Here is a 26,130-nt window from a genome sequence, read left to right as displayed (position 1 = left end):
TTATTCTCTATTTTCACCTGGGGATACTCATCCCGAGGTCCTCAGATTATGCAGAGTTACTGATTGGATCCAAGACCAGCGACGAGATGATGCCAAGGATTCCATATCCGGGACCAGGCCATATCCTGAGCTGCTGCTGCGCTGATGGTCGTGGGGAGTGGAGAACTTGAGTCTGATTCCAGCGACGCTCCAGGGACAGACGAGTCTACGCTGAGGCCATCTTCCAGCCTAAACCACGGCGAATGAAGCTCTGCACAAGACTTTTGGCCAGCGGAGAAATTAAAATGGTCGTGCCCAACTGAGTCTGGTTCTCTCATCAGGTGAAGTTTTTTTCCCTCTCCGCTGTCGCCACTGGCTCACATGGTTCAGGATTGGTAGAGCTACGCATCGATGAATTTGCTCTTCAGTGTTTGAACTCTCAGTAATGATTAAATCACACTGAACTGAGCTAAACTGAACTGAACTTAAACACTAAAACCTGAACCACACTGTTCCAGTTACTATGACCATTTATGTGAAGCTGCTTTTACACAATTTACATTGTAAAAGCGCTATACAAATAAAGCTGAATTGAATTGAATTGAACAACAAAAAGGCAAAACACAACATCGGTCAGCATTGGTGGTTCAGTGGAAGAATTCTCGCCTGCCACGCGGGAGACCCGGGTCCGATTCTCGGCCAATGCATTTCCTGTTTTGTGTTGCTACTCTTCCAGCTCTGGGTAACAGCCTTGCAGCAATCACACCCCAATAGGGATCGAGTATAAGCATATCAGCATTGGTGGTTCAGTGGTAGAATTCTCGCCTGCCATGCGGGAGACCCAGGTCCGATTCCCGGCCAATGCAAGTGTGGTTTTGTGTTGCTACTCTTCCAGCTCTGGAAAAACAGCCTTGCATCAATCACACCCCACTAGGGCTGCAGAATAACCATATCAGCGTTGGTGGTTCAGTGGTAGATTTCTCGACTGCCACACGGAAGACCCTGGTCCGATTCCCGTCCATTTCAATTCCTGTTTTTTGTTGTTACTCTTCCAGCTCTGGGTAACAGCCTTGCAGCAATCACAACCCACTAGGGCTGCAGAACAAGCATATCAGCATTGGTGGTTCAGTGGTAGAATGCTCGCCTGCCACGTGGGAGACCTAGAGTCGATTCCCGGCTAAAACGTGAGGTTTTGAGTGGCTCCTGTTTAAGCTCTGGTTGATGGCCTTTTAGCACTCACACAACATAAAGGCAAGGTACAACATGGGTCAGCATTGGTCGTTCAGTGGTAGAAGTCTTGCCTGCCATGCGGGAGACCCAGGTTCGTTTCCCGCCCAATGCACCTTCTGATTTTGGTTGTTACTCTTCCAGCACTGGGTAACAGCCTTGCAGCAATCACACCCCACTAGGGCTGCAGTAAAACCATATCAGCATTGGTGGTTCAGTGGTAGAATTCTCGCCTGCCACGCGGGAGACCCGGGTCCGATTCCCGGCCAATGCAATTCCTGTTTTGTGTTGCTACTCTTCCAGCTCTGGGTAACAGCCTTGCAGCAATCACACCCAACTAGGACAGCAATATGAGCATATCAGCATTGGTGGTTCAGTGGTAGAGTTCTCTCCTGCCACGCTGAAGACCCGGGTCCGATTCTCGGCCAATGCAAATCAACTTTTGTGTTGCTACTCTTCCAGCTCTGGGTAACAGCCTTGCAGCAATCACACCCCACTAGGACAGAGCTATGAGCATATCAGCATTGGTGGTTCAGTGGTAGAATTCTCGCCTGCCGCGTGGGAGACCCAGGTCCGATTCCTGGCCAATACAATTCCTATTTTGTTTTGCTACTCTTCCAGCTTTGGGTAACAGCCTTGCATCAATCACACCCCACTAGGGCTGAAGAATAAGCATATCAGCAATGGTGGTTCAGTGGTAGATTTCTCGCCTCCACCGTGAAAGACCCTGGTCATATTCCCATCCATTCCAATTCCTATTTTGTGTTGCTACTCTTCCAGCTCTGGGTAACTGCCTTGCAGCAATCACAACCCACTAGGGCTGCTGTATATGCATATCAGCATTGCTGGTTCAGGGGTAGAAATCTCACCTGCCACGCGGGAGACCATGAGTCGAGTCCTGGCTAATAGTAATGCAGTTTTGTGTGGCTCCTTTTTCAGCTCTGGTTGACGGCCTTTTAGCACTCACACAACACAAAGGCAAGGAAGAACTTGGGTCAGCATTGGTGGTTCAGTGGTAGAAACCTTGCCTGCCACGCGCGAGACCCGGGTCCAATTCCCAGCCAATGCTTTTCCTGTTTTGTGTTGCTACTCTTCCAGCTCTGGGTAACAGCCTTTCAGCAATCACAACCCACTAGGGCTGTAGCATAAGCATATCAGCATTGGTGGTTCAGTGGTAGAATACTTGCCTCCCTCGCGGGAGACCCGGGTCCGATTCCCGGTCAATGCAATTCATGTTTTGTGTTGCTACTCTTCCAGCTCTGGTTATCAGCCTTGCAGCAATCACACCCCACTAGGGCTGCAGTAAAAGCTTATCAGCATTGGTGGTTCAGTGGTAGATTTCTTGCCTGCCACACAAAAGACCCTGGTCCGATTCCTGGCCAATGCAATTCCTGTTTTGTATTACTACTCTTCCAGCTCTGGGTTACAGCCTTGCATCAATCACACCCCACTAGGGCTGCAGGAAAAGCATATCAGAATTGGTGGGTCAGTGGTAGAGTTCTCGCCTACCACGCGGCAGACCTAGAGTCGATTCCCGGCTAAAACAAGTGCATTTTTTGTGGCTCCTTTTTCAGCTCTGGGTGGCAGCCTTTTAGCACTCACACAACACAAAGACAACTATCAACATGGGACAGCATTGGTGGTTCAGTGGTAGCATTCTCGCCTGCCACGCAGGAGACCCTTGTCCGATTCCCGGCCAAGGAAATTCCAAGGAAATTTCCAAGGAAATTCCTCTTCAGCTCTGGGTAACAGCCTTGCAGCAATCACACCCCAATAGGGATCCAGCATAAGCATATCAGCATTGTTGGTTCTGTGGTAGAATTCTCGCCTGCCACGCGGGAGACCCAGGTCTGATTCCCGCCCAATGCAAGTGTGGTTTTGTGTTGCTACTCTTCCAGCTCTGGAAAAACAGCCTTGCATCAATCACACCCCACTAGGGCTGCAGAATAACCATATCAGCGTTGGTGGTTCAGTGGTAGTTTTCTCGCCTGCCACGCGGAAGACCCTGGTCCGATTCCCGTCCATTCCAATTTCTGTTTTGTGTTGCTACTCTTCCAGCTCTGGGTAACAGCTTTGCAGCAATCACACCCTACTAGGGCTGCAGTGTAAGCATATCAGCATTGGTGGTACACTTGTGAAATGCTCGCCTGTTACGTGGGAGACCTGGGTTCCATTCCCAGCTAATACAATTCCTATATTGTTTTGCTAACCTTCCAGCTCTGGTTGATGGCCTTTTAGCACTCAGACAACACAATGGCAAGGAACAAGATTGGTCAGCATCGGTGGTTCAGTGGTAGAGTTCTTGCCTGCCACGCGGGAGACCTGGGTCAGATTCCCGGCCAATGCAATCCCTGTTTTGTGTTGCTACTCTTTCAGCTCTGGGTAACAGCCTTGCAACAATCACACCCCATTAGCGCTGCAGTATATGCATATCAGCATTGAGGGTTCAGTGGTAGAATTTTCGCCTGCCACGCTGGAGACCTTGAGTCGATTTCCGGCTAATACATGTGTGGTTTTGTGTGGCTCCTGTTTCAGCTCTGGTTGACGGCCTTTTAGCAGTCACACAACACAAAGGCAGGTAAGAACATGGGTCAGCATTGGTGGTTCAGTGGTAGAATTCTCGCCTGCCACGCGGGAAACCCGGGTTCGATTCCCGGCCAATGCAACTGCTGTTTTGTGTTGCTACTCTTCCAGCTCTGGGTATCAGCCTTGCAGCAATAACACCCCACTAGGACAACAGTATAAGCTTATCAGCATTGGTGGTTCAGTGGTAGTATTCTCACCTGCCACGCTGGAGACCCGGGTCTGATTCCTGGCCAATGCGATTTCTGTTTTTTGCTGCTACTCTTCCAGCTCTGGGTAACAGCCTTGCATCAATCACACCCCACTAGCGCTGCAGCATAAGCATATAAGCATTAGTGGTTCAGTGGTAGATCTCTTGCCTGACACACGGAAGACCCTGGTCTGATTCCTGTCCATTGCATTTCCTGTTTTGTGTAGCTACTCTTCCAGCTCTGGGTAACAGCCTTGCAGCAATCACACCCCACAAGAACTGCAATCTTTTGCAGACGTCTGTGGCGATTTTGGCAGAGGGACGGTTCTAAACCAATCTGAACCAGAGGCAATTTCGCAGCCAGCCGTCGGTGGTTTCCCGTCCCAGGAATGTAAGGTGCTTGCGGCGGGAGGTTGTTTCGTTAGCGCTTCCGCTTTCGTCAGTGAAGTTCTTTTGCGGAACGTTTGTAGATCCCGTCGTCTTCTTCAAGCTATGTCGTTTGAGCACTGTGCTGATAGGCTGACGTAAGAAAACAGGACACAAAATATACAAGGCAAGAGTGCAAAGCACGGAGCTCTAGGCAAAGGCGGTCTGAACCGCAGCAAAGCAGGAGGTCGACATGTCCAAATAGACCAAATCAGAAACTAAGCAGAGAAAAACAGCATCTGTAGAGAAAGAAAACAGATGGAGGAAAAGAAAGAAAGAACAGGAGGATCCCCTCCCCTCATAGAGGGTCTGTTATCCCCAGATCGAGTGCGTCCAGTGGAATCCATGTGTTGGCAGCCCAACTGATGACAAAACACAAAGCAAGCATCTGGAGGAAGCTCAAACTCTTCATGCGTTGCCACAGTTACTAGCGAGTGGTTTGCAAGCACAGGCACGTCTGCTGCAAGTACAGCGCCATCAGGAGACAGGGGTTGCTGGCCCATTCCCCATGCTCGGTGGCTGGGCATCACCGTCCTGGAGTACGGCCGATAGAAAACGACGGCTGACGGCTGAATTTTTTGAAAAATAACAAAAATGAAATATTTTTGAAAAATCACAAAAAAAGAAACATTTTTGAAAAATCAACAAAAATGAAATTTTTTTGAAAAATAACAAAAAATCGAAATTTTTTTGAAAAAATAACAAAAAATGAATTTTTTTTGAAAAATAACAAAAAAATGCAAATTTTTAGAAAAATAACAAAAAATGCAATTTTTTTGAAAAATAACAAATAATGCAAATTTTTTGAAAAATAACAAATAATGCAAATTTTTTGAAAAATAACAAATAATGCAATTTTTTTGAAAAATAACAAATAATGCATTTTTTTGAAAAATAACAAAAATGCAAATTTAAAAAAAAAATGAGCATTTTTGGAAAATCAACAAAAATGAAATTTTTTTGAAAAATAACAAAAAATCGAAATTTTTTGAAAAATAACAAAAAATGCACATTTTTTGAAAAATAACAAAAAATGAAAATTTTTTGAAAAATAACAAAAAATGAAATTTTTTTGAAAAATAACAAATAATGCAAATTTTTTGAAAAATCACCAAAAATGAAATTTTCTTGAAAAATAACAAAAAATGAATTTTTTTTGAAAAATAACAAAAAATCGAATTTTTTTGAAAAATAACAATAAAAGATTTTTTTTGAAAAATAACGAAAATGCTAATTTTTTTAAAAATAACAAAAAATACAATTTTTTTGAAAAATAACAAATAATGCAATTTTTTTGAAAAATAACAAACAATGCAAATTTTTTTGAAAAATAACAAAAAATGAATTTTTTTGAAAAATAACAAATGATGCAATTTTTTTGAAAAATAACAAAAAATGCAAATTTTTTGAAAAATCACCAAAAATGCACATTTTTTGAAAAATAACAAAAAATGAAATTCTTTTGAAAAATAACAAAAAAATCGATTTCTTTTTAAAAAAAATCACAAAAAATGAAATTTTTTTTGAAAAATCACAAAAAAAGAATTTTTTGAAAAATAACTAAATGAATTTTTTTAAAATAACAAAAAATGCAAATTTTTTGAAAAATCACCAAAAATGAATTTTTTTTGAAAAATAACAAAAAATCGAATTTTTTTTTACAAATAAAAAAAATGCAATTTTTTTGAAAAATAACAAATAATGCAAATTTTTTGAAAAATAACAAATAATGCAAATTTTTTGAAAAATAACAAAAAATGCATTTTTTTGAAAAATAACAAATGCAAATTTTTTTAAAAATAACAAAAATGCAAATTTTTTTAATAATAACCAAAAATGAAATTTTTTTGAAAAATGACAAAAAATCGAATTTTTTTTAAAAATCACAAAAAATGATCATTTTTTGAAAAATCACAAAAAATAAACATTTTTGGAAAAATCACAAAAAAAAAAGAATTTTTTGAAAAATAACACAAAATGAAATTTTTTAAAAAAATAACAAAAAATGAAAATTTTTGGGAAAATAACAAAAAATTTATTTTTTTGAAAAATCACAAAAAATGATCATTTTTTGAAAAATCACAAAAAATAAACATTTTTGGAAAAATCACAAAAAATCACAAAAAATGAAAATTTTCTGAAAAATAACAAAAAATGAAAATTTTTGAAAAATCACAAAAAATCACAAAAAATGAAAAATTTTTGAAAAATAACAAAAAATGAAAATTTTTTGAAAAATCACCAAAAATGAAAATTTTTTGACAAATAACAAAAAATGAAATTTTTTAGAAAAATCACAAAAAATTTTTTTTTTTTGAAAAATCACCAAAAATGAATATTTTTTGAACAATCGCAAAAAATCACAAAAAATGAAATTTTTTGGAAAAATCACAAAAAATGAAATTTTTTTGAAATCACAAAAAATGAATTTTTTTTGAAAAATCGCAAAACATCACAAAAATTGAGAATTTTTTGAATAATCACTAAAAATGAATTTTTTTTGAAAAATCACCAAAAAAAAAACATTTTTTGAAAAATCACCAAAAATAAATATATTTTTTGAAAAATCACTAAAAATGAATTTTTTTTGAAAAATTGCAAAAAATCACAAAAAATGAATTTTTTTGAAGAATCACAAAAACTAAAAAATTAAAAAAAAAACGCAAAAAATGACTTTTTTAAAAAAAATCACAAAAAATGAATTTTTTTTGAAAAATCACAAAAAAATTAAATTTTTTTGAAAAATAACAAAAAATGAAAATTTTTAGAAAAATGACAAAATATCACAAAATATGAAAAATTTTAGAAAAATCACAAAAAATGCAATTTTTTTGAAAAATAACAAAAATGCAAATTTAAAAAAAAATGAACATTTTTGGAAAAATCAACAAAAATGAAATTTTTTTGAAAAATAACAAAAAATCGAAATTTTTTGAAAAATAACAAAAAATGCACATTTTTTGAAAAATAACAAAAAATGAAAATTTTTTGAAAAATAACAAAAAATGAAATTTTTTTGAAAAATAACAAATAATGCAATTTTTTTGAAAAATAACAAATAATGCAATTTTTTTGAAAAATAACAAATAATGCAAATTTTTTGAAAAATCACCAAAAATGAAATTTTCTTGAAAAATAACAAAAAATGAATTTTTTTTGAAAAATAACAAAAAATCGAATTTTTTTGAAAAATAACAATAAAAGATTTTTTTTAAAAAATAACGAAAATGCTAATTTAAAAAAAAAAAAATACAATTTTTTTGAAAAATAACAAATAATGCAAATTTTTTGAAAAATAACAAAAAATGCAAATTTTTTGAAAAATCACCAAAAATGCACATTTTTTGAAAAATAACAAAAAATGAAAATTTTTTGAAAAATCATAAAAAATGAAATTCTTTTGAAAAATAACAAAAAAATCGATTTTTTTAAAAAAATCAAAAAAAATGAAATTTTTTTGAAAAATCACAAAAAGAATTTTTTTTGAAAAATAACAATGATTTTTTTAAAATAACAATAAAAGAATTTTTTTTGAAAATTAACAAAAAATTCTAATTTTTTAAAAAATAACAAAAAGTGCAATTTTTTTGAAAAATAACAAATAATGCAAATTTTTTGAAAAAAAAAAAAAAAACAATGCAATTTTTTTGAAAAATAACAAAAAATGAAATTTTTTGAAAAATAACAAATGATGCAAATTTTTTGAAAAATAACAAAAAATGCACATTTTTTGAAAAATCACCAAAAATGCACATTTTTTGAAAAATAACAAAAAATTAACATTTTTTGAAAAATCATAAAAAATTAAATTCTTTTAAAAAATAACAAAAAAAATCGATTTTTAAAAAAAAAAATCACAAAAAATTAAATTTTTTTGAAAAATCACAAAAAAAGAAAATTTTTTGAAAAATAACTAAATGAATTTTGTTTTAAATAACAAAAAATGAAAATTTTTTGAAAAATCACAAAAATGAACATTTTTTGAAAAATCACAAAAAATAAACAATTTTGGAAAAATCACAAAAAATCACAAAAAATGAAAATTTTCTGAAAAATAACAAATAATGCAAATTTTTTGAAAAATAACAAAAAATGCAATTTTTTTTGAAAAATCACCAAAAATGCACATTTTTTGAAAAATAACAAAATGAAAATTGTTTGAAAAATCATAAAAAATGAAATTCTTTTGAAAAATAACAAAAAATCGATTTTTTTTTAAAAATCACAAAAAATGATTTTTTTTTAAAAAATAACAAAAAATGAAAATTTTTTGAAAAATCACAAAACATGAACATTTTTTGAAAAATAACAAATAATGCAAATTTTTTGAAAAAAAAAAAATAAAAAACAATGCAATTTTTTTGAAAAATAACAAAAAATGAAATTTTTTGAAAAATAACAAATGATGCAAATTTTTTGAAAAAAAAATAAAAAACAATGCAATTTTTTTGAAAAATAACAAAAAATGAAATTTTTTGAAAAATAACAAATGATGCAAATTTTTTGAAAAATAACAAAAAATGCACATTTTTTGAAAAATAACAAAAAATGAACATTTTTTGAAAAATCATAAAAAATGAAATTCTTTTAAAAAATAACAAAAAAATCGATTTTTAAAAAAAAAATCACAAAATTTTTTTTTTGAAAAATCACAAAAAAAGAAATTTTTTTGAAAAATAACTAAATTAATTTTTTTAAATAACAAAAAATGAAAATTTTTTGAAAAATCACAAAAATGAACATTTTTTGAAAAATCACAAAAAATAAACAATTTTGGAAAAATCACAAAAAATCACAAAAAATGAAAATTTTCTGAAAAATAACAAATAATGCAATTTTTTTTGAAAAATCACCAAAAATGCACATTTTTTGAAAAATAACAAAATGAAAATTTTTTGAAAAATCATAAAAAATGAAATTCTTTTAAAAAATAACAAAAAATCGATTTTTTTTTTAAAAATCACAAAAAATGAATTTTTTTTTAAAAAATAACAAAAAATGAAAATTTTTTGAAAAATCACAAAACATGAACATTTTTTGAAAAATCACAAAAAATAAACATTTTTGGAAAAATCACAAAAAATGAAAATTTTCTGAAAAATAACAAAAAATGAACATTTTTTAAAAAATCACAAAAAATGAAAGTTTTTTGAAAAATAACAAAAAATGAAAATTTTTTGAAAAATCACCAAAAATGAAAATTTATTGACAAATCACAAAAAATGAATTTTTTTTGAAAAATCACAAAAAAATTTTTTTTTTGAAAAATCACCAAAAATTAATATTTTTTGAACAATCGCAAAAAATCACAAAAAATGAAAATTTTTGGAAAAATCACAAAAAATAAATTTTTTTTGAAAAATAACAAAAAAATCGATTTTTTTTAAAAAAATAACAAAAATGAAATTTTTTTGAAAAATAAATAATGCAATTTTTTTTGAAAAATAACAAAAAATGCAAATTTTTTGAAAAATAACAAAAAATGAAATTTTTTTGAAAAATAACAAATAATGCAAATATTTTGAAAAATCACCAAAAATGAATTTTTTTTGAAAAATAACAAAAAATCGAATTTTTTTTTACAAATAACAAAAAATGCAATTTTTTTGAAAAATAACAAATAATGCAAATTTTTTGAAAAATAACAAATAATGCAAATTTTTTGAAAAATAACAAAAAATGCATTTTTTTGAAAAATAACAAATGCAAATTTTTTTAAAAATAACAAAAATGCAAAATTTTTTAATAATAACCAAAAATGAATTTTTTTTGAAAAATGACAAAAAATCGATTTTTTTTTAAAAATCACAAAAAATGATCATTTTTTGAAAAATCACAAAAAATAAACATTTTTTGAAAAATCACAAAAAAAAGAATTTTTTGAAAAATAACACAAAATGAAATTTTTTAAAAAAATAACAAAAAATGAAAATTTTTGGGAAAATAACAAAAAAATTATTTTTTTGAAAAATCACAAAAAATGATCATTTTTTGAAAAATCACAAAAAATAAACATTTTTGGAAAAATCACAAAAAATCACAAAAAATGAAAATTTTCTGAAAAATAACAAAAAATGAAAATTTTTGAAAAATCACAAAATATCACAAAAAATGAAAAATTTTTGAAAAATAACAAAAAATGAAAATTTTTTGAAAAATCACCAAAAATGAAAATTTTTTGACAAATAACAAAAAATGAAATTTTTTAGAAAAATCACAAAAATTTTTTTTTTTTTGAAAAATCACCAAAAATGAATATTTTTTGAACAATCGCAAAAAATCACAAAAAATGAAATTTTTTGGAAAAATCACAAAAAATGAAATTTTTTTGAAATCACAAAAAATGAATTTTTTTTGAAAAATCGCAAAACATCACAAAAAATGAGAATTTTTTGAATAATCACTAAAAATGAATTTTTTTTTTGAAAAATCACCAAAAAAAACATTTTTTGAAAAATCACCAAAAATAAATATATTTTTTGAAAAATCACAAAAAATGAAATTTTTTTGAAAAATTGCAAAAAATCACAAAAAATGAATTTTTTTGAAGAATCACAAAAACTGAAAATTAAAAAAAACGCAAAAAATGACTTTTTTTAAAAAAATCACAAAAAATGATTTTTTTTTGAAAAATCACAAAAAAATTAAAAATTTTTGAAAAATAACAAAAAATGAAAATTTTTAGAAAAATGACAAAATATCACAAAATATGAAAAATTTTTGAAAAATCACAAAAAATGACAATTTTTTAAAAAATCGCAAAAAATGCAAATTTTTTGAAAAATCGCAAAAAATGTAAATTATTTTTAAAAATAACTAAAAATCTTGAAAAATCACAAGATCACAAAAAATTAAAATTTTTTGAAAAATCACAAAAATCACAAAAATCTATTTTTTTGAAAAATCACAAAAAATTAAATTTTTATGAAAAATCGCAAAAAATAAAAAATGTTCAAAAAAGTCATTTTTTGCGATTTTTCAAAAAAATTAAATTTTTTGCGATTTTTCCAAAAATTTTCATTTTTTGCGATTTTTCAAAAAAAATGTCATTTTGTGCGATTTTTTGCGATTTTTCAAAAATTTTCATTTTTTTGTGATTTTTCAAAAAAAATTCATTTTTGTGATTTTTCAAAAAAAATGTCATTTTGTGTGATTTTTTGCGATTTTTCAAAATTTTTCATTTTTTACGATTTTTCAAATAAATTTTATTTTTTGTGATTTTTCAAAAAAAATTCATTTTTTGTGATTTTTCAAAAAAATGTCATTTTGTGTGATTTTTTGCGATTTTTCAAAATTTTTTAATTTTTTGCGATTTTTCAAAAAATTTTCTTTTTTGTGATTTTTCAAAACATTTTTTATTTTTTGTGATTTTTCCAAAAAATTTCATTTTTTGTGATTTTTCGTTTTTTCAAAAAATTTCGATTTTGTGTTATTTTTCAAAAAATTTTAATTTTTTGTTATTTTTCCAAAAATTTTAATTTTTTGTTATTTTTCCAAAAATTTTCATTTTTTTGCGATTTTTCAAAAAATTGCAATTTTTTATTTTTCAAAAAATTTTGATTTTTTGTTATTTTTCAAAAAATTTAGATTTTTTTGTGATTTTTCAAAAAATTTTCATTTTTTGTGATTTTTTAAAAAATTTAGATTTTTTGTTATTTTTCAAAAAAATTTCATTTTTTGTGATTTTTCAAAACATTTTAATTTTTTGTGATTTTTCAAAAATTTAGATTTTTTGTTATTTTTCAAAAAAAATTTCATTTTTTGTGATTTTTCAAAACATTTTAATTTTTTGTGATTTTTCAAAAAATTTTGTTTTTTTGTTATTTTTCCAAAAATATTCATTTTTTGAGATTTTTCAAAAATTTCGATTTTGTGTTAATTTTCAAAAAAATGTTCTTTTTTTGCGATTTTTCAAAAAAATTTTATTTTTTTGCGATTTTTCAAAATAAATTCATTTTTTGTGATTTTTAAAAAAAATTAATTTTTTTGCGATTTTTCAAAAAATTTTCATTTTTTGTGATTTTTCAAAAAATTTTCATTTTTTGTGATTTTTCAAAAAAATTTCATTTTTTGTGATTTCTGCGATTTTTCAAAAAAAAATATTTTTTGTGATTTTTCAAAAGGTTTTCATTTTTTGTGATTTTTCAAATATATTTCTTTTTTTGTGATTTTAGCGATTTTTCAAAAAATTTTCATTTTTTACGATTTTTCGAAAAATTTTCATTTTTTGTAATTTTTCAAAAGATTTTCATTTTTTGTGATTTTTTAAAAAAATTTCATTTTTTGTGATTTTTCAAAAGATTTTCATTTTTTGCGATTTTTAAAAAATTTTTCATTTTTTCTGATTTTTCAAAAAATTTTCATTTTTTGTGATTTTTCAAATAAATTTCATTTTTTGTGATTTTTGCGATTTTTCAAAAAATTTTCATTTTTTACGATTTTTCAAATAAATTTCATTTTTTGTGATTTTTCAAAATATTTTCAGTTTTTGTGATTTTTCAAAAAAATTTCATTTTTTGTGATTTTTCATTTTTTGTGATTTTTAAAAAGATTTTCATTTTTTGCGATTTTTTAAAAAATTTTCATTTTATGTGATTTTTCAAATAAATTTCATTTTTTGTGATTTTTCAAATATATTTAATTTTTTTGTGATTTCTGCGATTTTTCAAAAAATTTTCATTTTTTGTGAGTTTTCAAATAATTTTCATTTTTTGTGATTTTTCGAATAAATTTCATTTTTTATGATTTCTGCGATTTTTCTAAAAATTTTCATTTTTTGTGATATTTCAAAAAAATTTCATATTTTGCGATTTTTCAAAAAAATGTCATATTTTGCGATTTTTCAAAAATTTTTCATTTTTTGTGATTTTTTGTTATTTTTCAAAAAATGTTCATTTTTGTGATTTTTTGCAATTTTTCAAAAAATATTCATTTTTTTGATTTTTCGAAAAACTTTCATTTTTTGTGATTTTTTGCGATTTTTCAAAATTTTTTCATTTTTGTGATTTTTCAAAAATGTAATTTTTTGTTATTTTTCAAAAATTGTTCATTTTTGGTGATTTTTAGAAAAAAATAAATTTTTGGTTATTTTTCAAAAAATTATCATTTTTTGTTATTTTTCGAAAAACTTTCATTTTTGGTGATTTTTCAAAAAAATAAATTTTTGGTGATTTTTCAAAAAAATTTCATTTTTTGTTATTTTTTCAAAATGTTTTCATTTTTTGTGATTTTTCATAAAATTTTCATTTTTGGTGAGTTTTCAAAAAATTAATTTTTTGGTGATTTTTCAAAAAAAAAATTTTTTTTTGTTATTTTTCAAAAAATTTCGATTTTTTTATTCTTAAAATTTTTTTTGATTTTTTGTTATTTTTTAAAAATATTTCATTTTTTGTTCTTTTTCAAAAATTCAGCCGTCAGCCGCCGTTTTCTATCGGCCGTACTCCAGGACGGTGATGTCCAGCCACCGAGCTTGGGGAATGGGCCAGCAACCCCTGTCTCCTGACGGCGCTGTACTTGCAGCAGACGTACCTGTGCTTGCAAACCACCTGTTCCATCGGTTTTCTTTCTCTACAGATGCCGTTTTTCTCTGCTTAGTTTCTGATTTGGTCTATTTGGACATGTCGACCTCCTGCTTTGCTGCGGTTCGGACCGCCTTTGCCTAGAGCTCCGTGCTTTGCACTTTTGCCTTGTATATTTTGTGTCCTGTTTTCTTACGTCAGCCTATCAGCACAGTGCTCAAACGACATAGCTTGAAGAACACAACAGGATCTACAAACGTTCCGCAAAAGAACTTCACTAACGAAAGCGGAAGCGCTAACGAAACAACCTCCCGCTACAAGCACCTGACATTCCTCAGACGGCAAACCACCGACGGCTGGCAGTTGAATCCAAGATTGGAGTCCCACCAACAAAAAGGTTCATATCGGTCTACGAGCCTAATATATCATATTATAGTAGACTGGGCAGAGTCATGGTATCATATGACACCAAGAAGAATTCATGGCACTGTCCCTGTGCAAAAACCCAGAGATCATGTACCCATAAATACATAGCAAAATGGCACCTCTTTCAAATTCACCCTGAACTCTTCCGAAAAGTTCGGAGCACTGAAAGCGCTGAAGAATTTCAGGCAGCAGCGATGGAGGAAAGTGATGAAAGTGAGAATTACCCTCCAAAGGACATTGCTAAAGTAAAGAGCATGGTAGAATACATCTTAATGAATAAAAAGCTACCATCTACTATTCCCAGTCATTTGAGGCTTTCTTCAGACTATAAGGAATTTCCAAAACACCTAATCCCTGATGAGACAATGTGCTACCACTGCTCAGAACGCACATTGCTCAGTGATCCTGTCTGCATTACACGTAAAGCGAAAATTCGTACAACTACAGTAATTGTCCAAGGTGGATAATTGTTACTTACATTTTTTTATTTTATTTTAATTATGAAAAAGATACTAAACCATTTAATTTACATTCTGTATGTGCAGATATTTCAACCTACTACAAATTCTGTCCTTTCTGTGGAATGGTGTACCGTTACCAAGAGTGGGCTAATGGTTTGCATAACTTCAATGACCATGTCCTCCTTGAACTCTCTCTCTGCCTCACCATAAGAAACCTGTTGCAGGTAATCGTTATACAATACATATATTATATGTTATACATATTTTACATTTTTTACAACAATAGGATTTCTTCATAGTGTTGATTTTATGTTAGGCAACATTAGGTACATTTAAATCAAGACTTAAAACACATCTGTTTAGCTGTGCCTTTACTGAATGAGCACTGTGCTACGTCCGACAGTTCACACTATTATGTTTTCTGTTTTTAACTGTTTTTTAAATAATTTTTATTCTTTGTTTTTATTTTCTTATACTTGTCTCTTTTATTCTTGTTTATGTAAAGCACTTTGACTTACCATTGTGTATGAAATGTGCTATATAAATAAACTTGCCTTGCCTTGCCTATATAAGTACTGATTAACTGTGATTTCTTTATCATAGGTGCATACAGCAGTCAGCAGAGTAGTGGAGTACTTGGAGGTAACTCCAGGTGTACAGTTCCCCTCAGCAGTTACTCTTCTCCACGGCTATCTGCATTTTGAGGCCCTAACTGACCATGAATACGAGTATTCATGTGTATCTTGTGGTGACCATCCACCTGTGGTCATAATGGACCTCCACAAGAAGGCATCCTTTTATCTCTCTGGCAAATATCTTTCCTTTTTACTGCAGAGAGGTAAGTCTTATTAGTAAAACTATTAGTAAGTTTATAGTATGTATTTATTTTTTTTAGTGAGTGATCTTTCACAGCCTCCACAAGATTTTAATGGAGAGGTGGATTTAGATATGTTTTGGAAGGCAATGACAGAAGAACGAATTGCTCGAGGATTTTTTTCAAGTAAGGAAATTTATTATATCAGAAATGGCATGTCATCATTATTTAATTTCATAAGTGTTTTCAGGAGTACAATCTAAATTCACTGATGTACTAACATGTTTGTTTGTCCTAAAGGTCAAAAAAACAATCCATTTTGTGTTACACCTAGTTACAACTTTTAGGCACCCTGGATCGGGAGTAAGACTCGCATAGCGAATGTTGTTCTCAACACTGAATTTGAGAAAGTGCACAAAGCAAAAACTGCAGAACGAACAGAAATAACTGTCTCTGAAGATCGCTTAAAGAACGAACTTAAAGGAAAAACAGAAAGTAAAATATTTAATGCTAATTATATGTATTATTCGTCAGTGTTGGCATTTCATTTAACATGTGTGTTTTATGTGATAGGTGGGAGGGATAAGAAGACTGTGTCAAGAGTGTGGTTTAGATGCCAAAGGCTCTCGCACAGATCTACTCCTGCGACTTTCGGAGGAGATGAGGTCAAGGGAGGCCTATGACAAGGTTTTTGAAAAGATTTGGGCTGCTTCAGGTAAACCTCAATGTTGCACATTAAAATATTACAAATAAATCAGAAATGTACAAAGTCACATAGACATAATGGGTCCTGTTTTCTGCTTGGCACTGATTGGGGAGTGACTGGTGGTGTACAGCTCTGGGGGGGTGTTGGAGGTGGCCTCGTCTGACACCTATTGTTGCTTTCCGTGTGGGGGAGTGTATTTACATCTCTGAGGCACTGCATCTTTAAATTTTTTAAAAGTATACTTTGTTAAGGTTAATGCCACTGCCCTCCATCATAACCTATGGTCATTTAAGTCCCAATGTCATTAATGGGATTTGATTATGTTTTCTTAACTATTTGCTTATCTTTTTTGTCTGTTCCAGGAGGTTGGGCTGTCATCATGTGTCCTTGTGGCATAGTTTACAGTATAAAATGTAATCTGCGAGCAGAAAGTCCACGGGATTTTGCAGATATGCTTCTGTTTTTGAAGCATCTGCCTAATGTTGTTATTTATGACTTTGCCCGTGGACTGTCCACCCACACAAATTTGAGGCAACCCATAACTTTCACACCTTTCGAGGGAAGGTTACTCGAACCAACCACTGAAAATATTGCAAAAGCAAAATCAGGAAAATTACAGGTAACTCTGCCATGGCTCACTGCAAAAAAGCAAAGTCCAGATCCGGATGGTTATCCAATAACTGGTTCTGCAGAACACTATGTTCTGTATGACCGCTTTCACGAAGACAACACAAAAGATCCTCGTGATTCACTGAGGAAGCTTCGTCTTGTGCCTCAACTAGCTGGCAAAGTTAACAGTCCGGCTGCAGAACAGCTTTCTTCAAAGCTAAAGAAAAATAACTACTTTATGAACATGGCATTGCCATCCACACATGTTTTCCTCATGCGAAACATCATCCACCATTACAATGTCAGAAAAAACGAGAAACGTCTTCATGACATAAAAAAGGAATTCAACACAAACATTCACATGAATGACCACAGCCAGGTTGTGTTAGGTAATGTTTCCCTTACTTTGTAACAAATACATCACTATATCCATAACTGTACTTATGTGTATATTTGTATTTATAGAAAATCCATCCTCCACAGAGAAATGCATGGACATGTCACTTGGTAATTTGACTGTTCTTTCCAGTTGCTCAGTGTCAAGTTTCTGTTCACTAATTATTATGTGTTATTTTCTAATTTTGATGCTTTAATGTACTCTAAGGACCACTGACAGCACTGCCAAAAATATTGTGACTTTACAAACGACCGCTGCATCACCAAGCATAACATCAGTTACATCTTCTCTGTCATCAGTACCAATTACAGAAAAAACAGCTTGTGAACCTACCACTCTTCTGAATTTTTCGGAACCTACTAAGCCTTGGGAGAGGGACTGGCATCCATTACAAGAGAAACTGGTGAACAATTACCATTACATGCAAACGCACACACACACAAACACATTTATTGTTATTATTATTACAGCTTGATTATGTGCTGGACCGAAATCGCCCTGGCAGTGAAATAATTGTGAAGGAGGGGCAAGTGTGCCTTATTCGAGAAGAATTTTGGAGCCTTGGATTGTTGAGGGACATGGACTCCCATGTAAGCAGTCTGTTTTTTTATTATAACTTTTTTTTATTAAAAACATTGACTTATCAAAGTATTTATTGCAGATTGGAAACGCCTGCATGAAGCTTATTTGTGAAATGGCTCGACAAATTGTATGTATAAAACAATATTTATATAGATTGTTTTAACTTGATCCAAAAAAAAAAAAAAACAATTTCTAAACTGTGTGAAAATGTTAATGTCATTGTCAACAGTTTCTTTTTATTCATGTAGGGCAAGGACATATACATTGAGGACTTTTATGTTGTCCCTGTGTGGAAAGAAACTCCTAACAACATTGTTACTGGATTACCGGTGCGTGTATGTACTGTATTTACTGTGTGAGAAGTACAAACTAAATTAAACGACATAACTGTCCTGATCAATTTCAGGAAGATGCAGACTTGAAAGACCTGTTAGCCTTTCCAGCATGGACAAATGCCAATGGACCAGACCACTTTGTTGTCTGTGTAAGAAAATATTGAAATGTCTAGTGCATACATTAATTGGTATTGCAATGTGTGTGTTTCTAAAATAAAACACTGAAAAATCTTGGAAGAAGCAATAATGTTCAAATGAAATATTTTTACACCTTTAACATTGTAGATAATGATGCCGCTTCGAAGAGGGATGGTGTTTTTAGACTCTCTGTACGCAGAGCATGAATCAGGATTTGGAGATGAGGAATACAGGGCAATTTTTAGGTCTATCAATAAACTAAGACATGTTTCAGCCTTTATGTGATATATGGCTACGTTCCTATAGCCGATTCTATTTATTTCCTAACCATGTATTATAGTTCTGTCACATTTGGCTACGTTCCTATAGCCGTTTCTTGAACTTCTGGCTATGTTCATCTAGCCTTTTTTATGCATGGTGTTCTAGAGTTGAGGTGAGCTGTAATTGTTAGTATTACTACTAATATGTTTGGTTTACAGGAAAATTGCTTACCAAGATCAAAAGACTGGATATGATTTTCCAGTGAGGAATCAACTTAAAAAAAAAAAATTATTTTATACTTTTACAACAATTAAATTTTTTGTACATTATTCTAAAATAAAATTGATTTGCTTTGCCTATTTTAGGCTTTGCCACGTCAGACAAAAGGGGATGATTGTGGTGTTTTTGTACTCTTGGTAAGATATAAATTGAGTTAATTGATTTAAAGATTTTGTAAACATTGTAAATGACTGTGGCTTCTCTCTTTTCAGTACACCCTCTCAATGGTGTGTGGCATTGGGTTTCAATTCCAGGAGGTATTATTTTATTATTTATGTAACTTTATTTTGTTTGTGCTTTTCTTAATCATAGCTAAAATGTAACTATTTTAATGTATATTATCTTGCTTTCTTCTAAGCAACATATCTTTAAAAAAAAAAGGGGCATGGTTATTGCAAGCACACCCAACATCATGTATTAACAAAAACATGTTGGTTAACTGTCAGACTAAACAGTCTTTCTTTCAGATGGATATGCCTATCATCCGTCAGTGGTGGTGCCTTCTAATCATGGAACGATTTCAAATTGATGGGTATGTCAGTATTTATTTATTTTTCTTGTAAATCTGTAAAATTAAAAATTTATATTGAGTCAATACAACAACTTGTAACATGAATAACAAAACATACTTAAAATCTCTCTTACCGGTGACCAGTATGTCACCGACTCGGTCCCAGTAACTCCCCTCGCTGGCCAGCAGAGGCCACCATCTCCAGACTTTTAGCATTACGTCATCCATCTACACTGATTGCGCATACACCTGATTGGAATCTGGCTAATGACCCACGTACCTCTTATAAGCCGCACTCAAACACTCATTCAGGGCGAAGTCTTGTTTAGCCCCGGCCAGCATTTCTGAGCATTATCTCCATCCTGATCTCCTGTGCACGTGTAACCCCACCGGTCCTATGCCACCCAACCTGCTCCGAGCTGGTATCGAACCGGCAACTTTCCGCATGGGAGTCAGGTGCTTTACCAAGGAGGCTAAATAGCATGGCCTCTAGCGTCTGTCACTAGAGTACCTTTAGAGGTCAGAGGAGTGAGGTTTACCTGCACAGCACACACTAGCTGGCCTCCGTTACACACGACTCCAGCCTGTCTCTTACTTTGCTTCGCCTTCTGCCTGCCCACGACCCACGCTTGTTATACGGACTCTGACTCTCTCTTTGCCTGCCCACGAACCACGCCTGTTATACGGACTCTGATCCTTGCTGCCTGCCCTTGACCCAAGCCTGCATAACGGATCCTGGTTCTCGCTCACTCCCTTCCACTCATGGCTGGTAACTCACTCTGTGTCTGTTCATCATCAGTCTTGATACCCATACTACTACTGTGGATGTGTGTGTGCACTCCGGTGCATATTGTGTGTTTGAGTGAAGTTTTGATTAATAAATACTGCATAATGGATCCCTCCGTGTCAGTCTCCTCGTTACACAGTAATTATGGATTTTGTCTTGTCTTGTTATTAAAAGCTATGGGCACAGATTTGCTTTCTGGACTGAGGAGGCAAGAAGTGTCTTGGATGGAAAGATTCTACTCCTTTTTAGGGTGAAAAGAAAAACCACATTCAATCTTCCGGCACATGTCCAAGCAGTTCAAGATCGGGAAAGGAATGACAAAAGATTAGTGGACTTGATTATCACATCAAAATCAGCAGAGCAGCATTTGGTGGTATAGATGGTTCCACTTTAAATTACTCCTCTAGACTCTGAGTATGGTTGACTTAAATATAGTCAAGTGACAATTTAACTATTATTTGCCAAATATAATTAATTACTTGTGCATTTACATATGAAATATAATTTCCTTCTATGGCCCAAAGGATATACTCGGTGGGAAAAGGTCAAATTGGTTTCCACTAAAACCCCGTTCTCAAGTGCCTGTCTACATTGAGAATGAGCAGTCCCAGTCAATCATTTGTGACTACATCAGAGGAATTCTTAATAAAACCAAATATACACATTGCCACAGAGACTTAGGGAATGGTCACCTACAGTGGTAGAAACGCGGAACTTTGTCTAGACACTGTTAACAGTGATACCTTCCCTACCCATGACAATGTTCTGCTAAATCCTGATTTCATCTTGTAACGCTGGACAGAATGTGGCCCAGGATCTTTGTCCAGTGCACGTGTTAGCAGTTGCAAGGCAGCAAAATGATTGATCCGTCCCTGGGTGGGCTTGAACCACCAACCTTTCAGTTAACAGCCGAACGCGCTAACCGATTGTGCCACAGAGACTTAGTGAAAAGTCACCTACAGTGGTAGAAACGTGGAACTTTGTCTCAAAAGGTCTGCTATATGAACCCTAATGTAAGTTTGCTGAGAGAGAGAGAGAAAAGTAACAGAAACGCCCAACGTGGGGCTTGAACCCACGACCCTGAGATTAAGAGTCTCATGCTCTACCGACTGAGCTAGCCAGGTGGATGAGGAGTTCCTACTAGAACAATCTTCTGCTAAATCCTGATTTCATTTTGCAACGCTGGACAGAATGTGGCCCAGAATCTATGTCCAGTGCACGTGTTAGCAGTTGCAAGGCAGCAAAATGCCTAATTCGTCCCTGGGTGGGCTTGAACCACCAACCTTTCAGTTAACAGCCGAACGCGCTAACCGATTGCGCCACAGAGACTTAGTGAAAGGTCACCTACAGTGGTAGAAACGCGGAACTTTGTCTCAAAGTCTGCTACATGAACCCTAATGTAAGTTTGCTGGGAGAGAGAGAGAAAAATAACAGGAACGCCCAACGTGGGGCTCGAACCCACGACCCTGACATTAAGAGTCTCATGCTCTACCGACTGAGGTAGCCGGGCTGATGAGATGAACTTTTAAGAGCTAAACACTGTTTCACACCGCAAGCGTCAGCGGCGCGTGAGCGGCGCGTGAGCAGAGCGTGAGCAGCGCGTGTGTTTTCGGCGTCCATGTTAACAGATTAGAGCTTTCATACCGCACGCAGCAGCAGCGCGTCAGAGCGAGGCGTGAGCGTCGCCGAAGCAGCAGTGCAGCGATAGTTTCGGCGCTGGGTCTATTTTTGACGCGCTGCTCACGCTCAATTAAAGTGACAGTGCATTGAGAATGACCAAAACACATTGAATGACAGTAAAAACTAACAATTTTACCCAATAAATGCGTTAATAATGTCAAATGGTTTATATATAGTCATTCAAATGAACTTAAAACGATTAAAAACGGCAACAAACATTTATTTAGGCCCGAACTACAAAACCAAATGTAAAACTATTTTACTACCAGTTTTGCTTAAGTTGCACACTAGTGTTGTAGGAGAGGGGAAATGGAATATTTACGGGATTTGTAGTCCATAGCGAAGTGTATTGTGGGTAACGTTAGTGTAGTGCGACACGCATGCTGGATTATGTGAGCTCGCTGTGTTCTGTGCAGCTAGCAGAGCAAGAAAGTTTTAATCGGCTTTGTTTTATGTTCACTCGAATTATTCCTACCGGGAGCTGTTTGCACTGTGAATCTGACAACACGAAAATAAGTAAAAGAATGGCATGCATTAATTACTTTTGTCCGTCTCATCATCTGCACGAGCATGAATTAACGAGCTGTTATTCTGCCGCTGGACATCACTGAAGCGGGGAAATTAACACTAGTTTGATCATGTATAAATATCATTATAACTATATTGTATAAATATGATTATAACTAGGTCTACAGCAACCTGATAATCAAAAAACAAATGACATGATATCACAGGCGATTGTTTTCCGACTGTAGACAATTCTCATATAAGTTAGCTTGAGAAGCATACAGTACTATTTGATCTATAAAATTAGTAAAATAAACATTTGCAGGTTAATGAAACAGCATAGGAGGGGCCTTGGTACAGATGAAAAGTTTAAAAAGTGTATTTGTATATAGAGGGGTAACTAGATAGAATAGACAGAGATAGGTTGATCTCAGCAGCAGCTGCCGAAGAGCTGCGCTGCAGACGCAGCTGGTGTGAAAGGCAAACGCCTGCGTGCTGCTACTGCTCGACATACGCGCTGCTCACGCTCTGCTCACGCGCCGCTGACGCTTGCGGTGTGAAACAGGCATAACGCGCTAACCGATTGCGCCACAGAGACTTAGTGAAAGGTCACCTACAGTGGTAGAAACGCGGAACTTTGTCTCAAAAGGTCTGCTATATGAACCCTAGTGATAGTTTGCTGAGAGAAAGAGAGGTAACAGAAACGCCCAATGTGGGGCTCTAACCCACGACGCTGAGATTAAGAGTCTCAAGCTTTATCGACTGAGCTAGCGGGGCTGATGAAAAGCTCTTCTAGGAGCTAGAAACCGTTTACAGTAATACCTTCCCTACCCGTGACAATGTTCTGCTAAATCCTGATTTCATCTTGTAACGCTAGACAGAATGTGGCCCAGGATATATGCCCAGTGCACGGTTTAGCAGTTGCAAGGCAGCAAAATGCCTAATTCGTCCCTGGGTGGGCTTGAACCACCAACCTTTCAGTTAACAGCCAAACGCGCTAACCGATTGCACCACAGAGACTTAGTGAAAGGTCACCTACAGTAGTAGAAAGTCAGAACTTTGTCTCAAAAGGTCTGCTATATGAACCCTAATGTAAGTTTGCTAAGAGAGAGAGAGAAAAGTAACAGAAACGCCCAACTAGGGGCTCGAACCCACGACCCTGAGATAAAGAGTCTCATGCTCTACCGACTGAGCTAGCCAGGCTGATGAGAAGCTCTTTTAGGAACCAGAAACCGTTTACAGTAATACCTTCCTACCCGTGACAATCTTCTGCTAAATCCTGATTTCATCTTGTAACGCTGGACAGAATGTGGCCCAGGATCTATGTCCAGTGCACGTGTTAGCAGTTGCAAGGCAGCAAAATGCCTAATTCGTCCCTGGGTGTGCTTGAACCACCAACCTTTCAGTTAACAGCCGAATGCGCTAACCGATTGCGCCACAGAGACTTAGTGAAAGGTCACCTACAGTGGTAGAAAGGCGGAACTTTGTCTCAAAGTCTGCTACATGCAATCTTATGTAAGTTTGCTGGGAGAGAGAGAGAAAAGTAACAGGAACACCCAACGTGGGGCTCGAACCCACGACCCTGAGATTAAGAGTCTCATGCTCTACCGACTGAGCTAGCCGGGCTGATGAGAAGCTCTTTTAGGAACCAGAAACCGTTTACAGTAATACCTTCCTACCCGTGACAATCTTCTGCTAAATCCTGATTTCATCTTGTAACGCTGGACAGAATGTGGCCCAGGATATATGCCCAGTGCACGTGTTAGCAGTTGCAAGGCAGCAAAATGCCTAATTCGTCCCTGGGTGGGCTTGAACCACCAACCTTACATTTAACAGCCAAACACGCTAACCGATTGCGCCACAGAGACTTAGTGAAAGGTCACCTACAGTAGTAGAAACGCGGAACTTTGTCTCAAAAGGTCTGATATATGAACCCTAATGATAGTTTGCTGAGAGAAAGAGAGGTAACAGAAATGCCCAATGTGGGGCTCTAACCCACGACGCTGAGATTAAGAGTCTCATGCTTTATCGACTGAGCTAGCGGGGCTGATGAAAAGCTCTTTTAGGAGCTAGAAACCGTTTACAGTAATACCTTCCCTACCCGTGACAATGTTCTGCTAAATCCTGATTTCATCTTGTAACGCTGGACAGAATGTGGCCCAGGATATATGCCCAGTGCACGTGTTAGCAGTTGCAAGGCAGCAAAATACCTAATTCGTCCCTGGGTGGGCTTGAACCACCAACCTTTCAGTTAACAGCCAAACGCGCTAACCGATTGCGCCACAGAGACTTACTGAAAGGTCACCTACAGTGGTAGAAACGCGGAACTTTGTCTCAAAGTCTGCTACATGAACCCTAATGTAAGTTTGCTGGGAGAGAGAGAGAAAAGTAACAGAAACGCCTACAGTCACCTACAGTGGTAGAAACGCGTAACTTTGTCTCAAAGTCTGCTACATGCAACCTTATGTAAGTTTGCTGGGAGAGAGAGAGAAAAGTAGCAGAAACGCCCAACGTGGGGCTCGAACCCACGACCCTGAGATTAAGAGTCTCATGCTCTACCGACTGAGCTAGCCGGGCTGATGAGCAGCTCTTTTAGGAACCAGAAACCGTTTACAGTAATACCTTCCTACCCGTGACAATCTTCTGCTAAATCCTGATTTCATCTTGTAATGCTGGACAGAATGTGGCCCAGGATCTATGTCCAGTGCACATGTTAGCAGTTGCAAGGCAGCAAAATGCCTAATTCGTCCCTGGGTGGGCTTGAACCACCAACCTTTCAGTTAACAGCCGAACGCACTAACCGATTGCGCCACAGAGACTTAGTGAAAGGTCACCTACAGTGGTAGAAACACGGAACTTTGTCTCAAAGTCTGCTAAATGAACCCTAATGTAAGTTTGCTGGGAGAGAGAGAGAAAAATAACAGGAACGCCCAACGTGGGGCTCGAACCCACGACCCTAACATTAAGAGTCTCATGCTCTACCAACTGAGGTAGCCGGGCTGATGAGATGAACTTTTAAGAGCTAAACACTGTTTACAGTAATACCTTCCCTACCCGTGACAATGTTCTGCTAAATCCTGATTTCGTCTTGTAACGCTGGGCAGAATGTGGCCCAGGATCTATGTCCAGTGAACGTGTTAGCAGTTGCAAGGCAGCAAAATGCCTAATTTGTCCCTGGGTGTGCTTGAACCACCAACCTTTCAGTTAACAGCCGAACGCGCTAACTGATTGCGCCACAGCGACTTAGTGAAAAGTCACCTACAGTGGTAGAAACGCGTAACTGTGTCTCAAAGTCTGCTACATGCAACCTTATGTAAGTTTGCTGGGAGAGAGAGAGAAAAGTAACAAGAACGCCCAACGTGGGGCTCGAACCCACGACCCTGAGATTAAGAGTCTCATGCTCTACCGCCTGAGCTAGCCGGGCTGATGAGAAGCTCTTTTAGGAACCAGAAACCGTTTACAGTAATACCTTCCTACCCGTGACAATCTTCTGCTAAATCCTGATTTCATCTTGTAACGCTGGACAGAATGTGGCCCAGGATCTATGTCCAGTGCACGTGTTAGCAGTTGCAAGGCAGCAAAATGCCTAATTCATCCCTGGGTGGGCTTGAACCACCAACCTTTCAGTTAACAGCCGAACGCGCTAACCGATTGCGCCACAGAGACTTACTGAAAGGTCACCTACAGTGGTAGAAACGCGGAACTTTGTCTCAA

General features: G+C 34.5%; 1 long non-coding RNA gene and 5 other non-coding genes across 7 annotated transcripts; 4 read left to right on the top strand and 2 right to left on the bottom strand.

Annotated features, from left to right (window-relative positions):
• Window positions 1-1,409: 1,409 nt before the first annotated feature.
• Window positions 1,410-1,480, top strand: trnag-gcc (transfer RNA glycine (anticodon GCC)). The gene has a single exon. It is a non-coding gene; the product is annotated as a tRNA-Gly (tRNA).
• An 883-nt stretch (window positions 1,481-2,363) lies between these two features.
• On the top strand, window positions 2,364-2,434 carry trnag-ccc (transfer RNA glycine (anticodon CCC)). The gene has a single exon. It is a non-coding gene; the product is annotated as a tRNA-Gly (tRNA).
• Window positions 2,435-3,800: 1,366 nt separating this feature from the next.
• Window positions 3,801-3,871, top strand: trnag-gcc (transfer RNA glycine (anticodon GCC)). The gene has a single exon. It is a non-coding gene; the product is annotated as a tRNA-Gly (tRNA).
• Window positions 3,872-16,138: 12,267 nt separating this feature from the next.
• On the top strand, window positions 16,139-18,484 carry si:dkey-59l11.7. 2 transcript variants are annotated; one of them, XR_015942717.1, is made up of 5 exons: window positions 16,139-16,339; window positions 16,693-17,926; window positions 17,998-18,045; window positions 18,167-18,247; window positions 18,325-18,484. It is a non-coding gene; the product is annotated as a si:dkey-59l11.7 (long non-coding RNA). The 2 variants fall into 2 exon arrangements; XR_015942718.1 differs by lacking the exon at window positions 16,139-16,339 and having other exon boundaries at window positions 17,157-17,328; window positions 17,405-17,926.
• Window positions 18,485-21,484: 3,000 nt separating this feature from the next.
• Window positions 21,485-21,558, bottom strand: trnan-guu (transfer RNA asparagine (anticodon GUU)). The gene has a single exon. It is a non-coding gene; the product is annotated as a tRNA-Asn (tRNA).
• A 3,362-nt stretch (window positions 21,559-24,920) lies between these two features.
• Window positions 24,921-24,993, bottom strand: trnak-cuu (transfer RNA lysine (anticodon CUU)). Its single transcript has one exon. It is a non-coding gene; the product is annotated as a tRNA-Lys (tRNA).
• Window positions 24,994-26,130: the final 1,137 nt, after the last annotated feature.

The sequence above is a fragment of the Danio rerio genome, chromosome 4 (genome assembly GCF_052040795.2).
Source record: "Danio rerio strain M-AB ecotype USA chromosome 4, GRCz13ab, whole genome shotgun sequence".
Classification (NCBI taxonomy): domain Eukaryota; kingdom Metazoa; phylum Chordata; class Actinopteri; order Cypriniformes; family Danionidae; genus Danio; species Danio rerio.
Note: the sequence above shows the minus strand (reverse complement) of the source record. Positions and strands in the feature narration are given on the sequence as shown.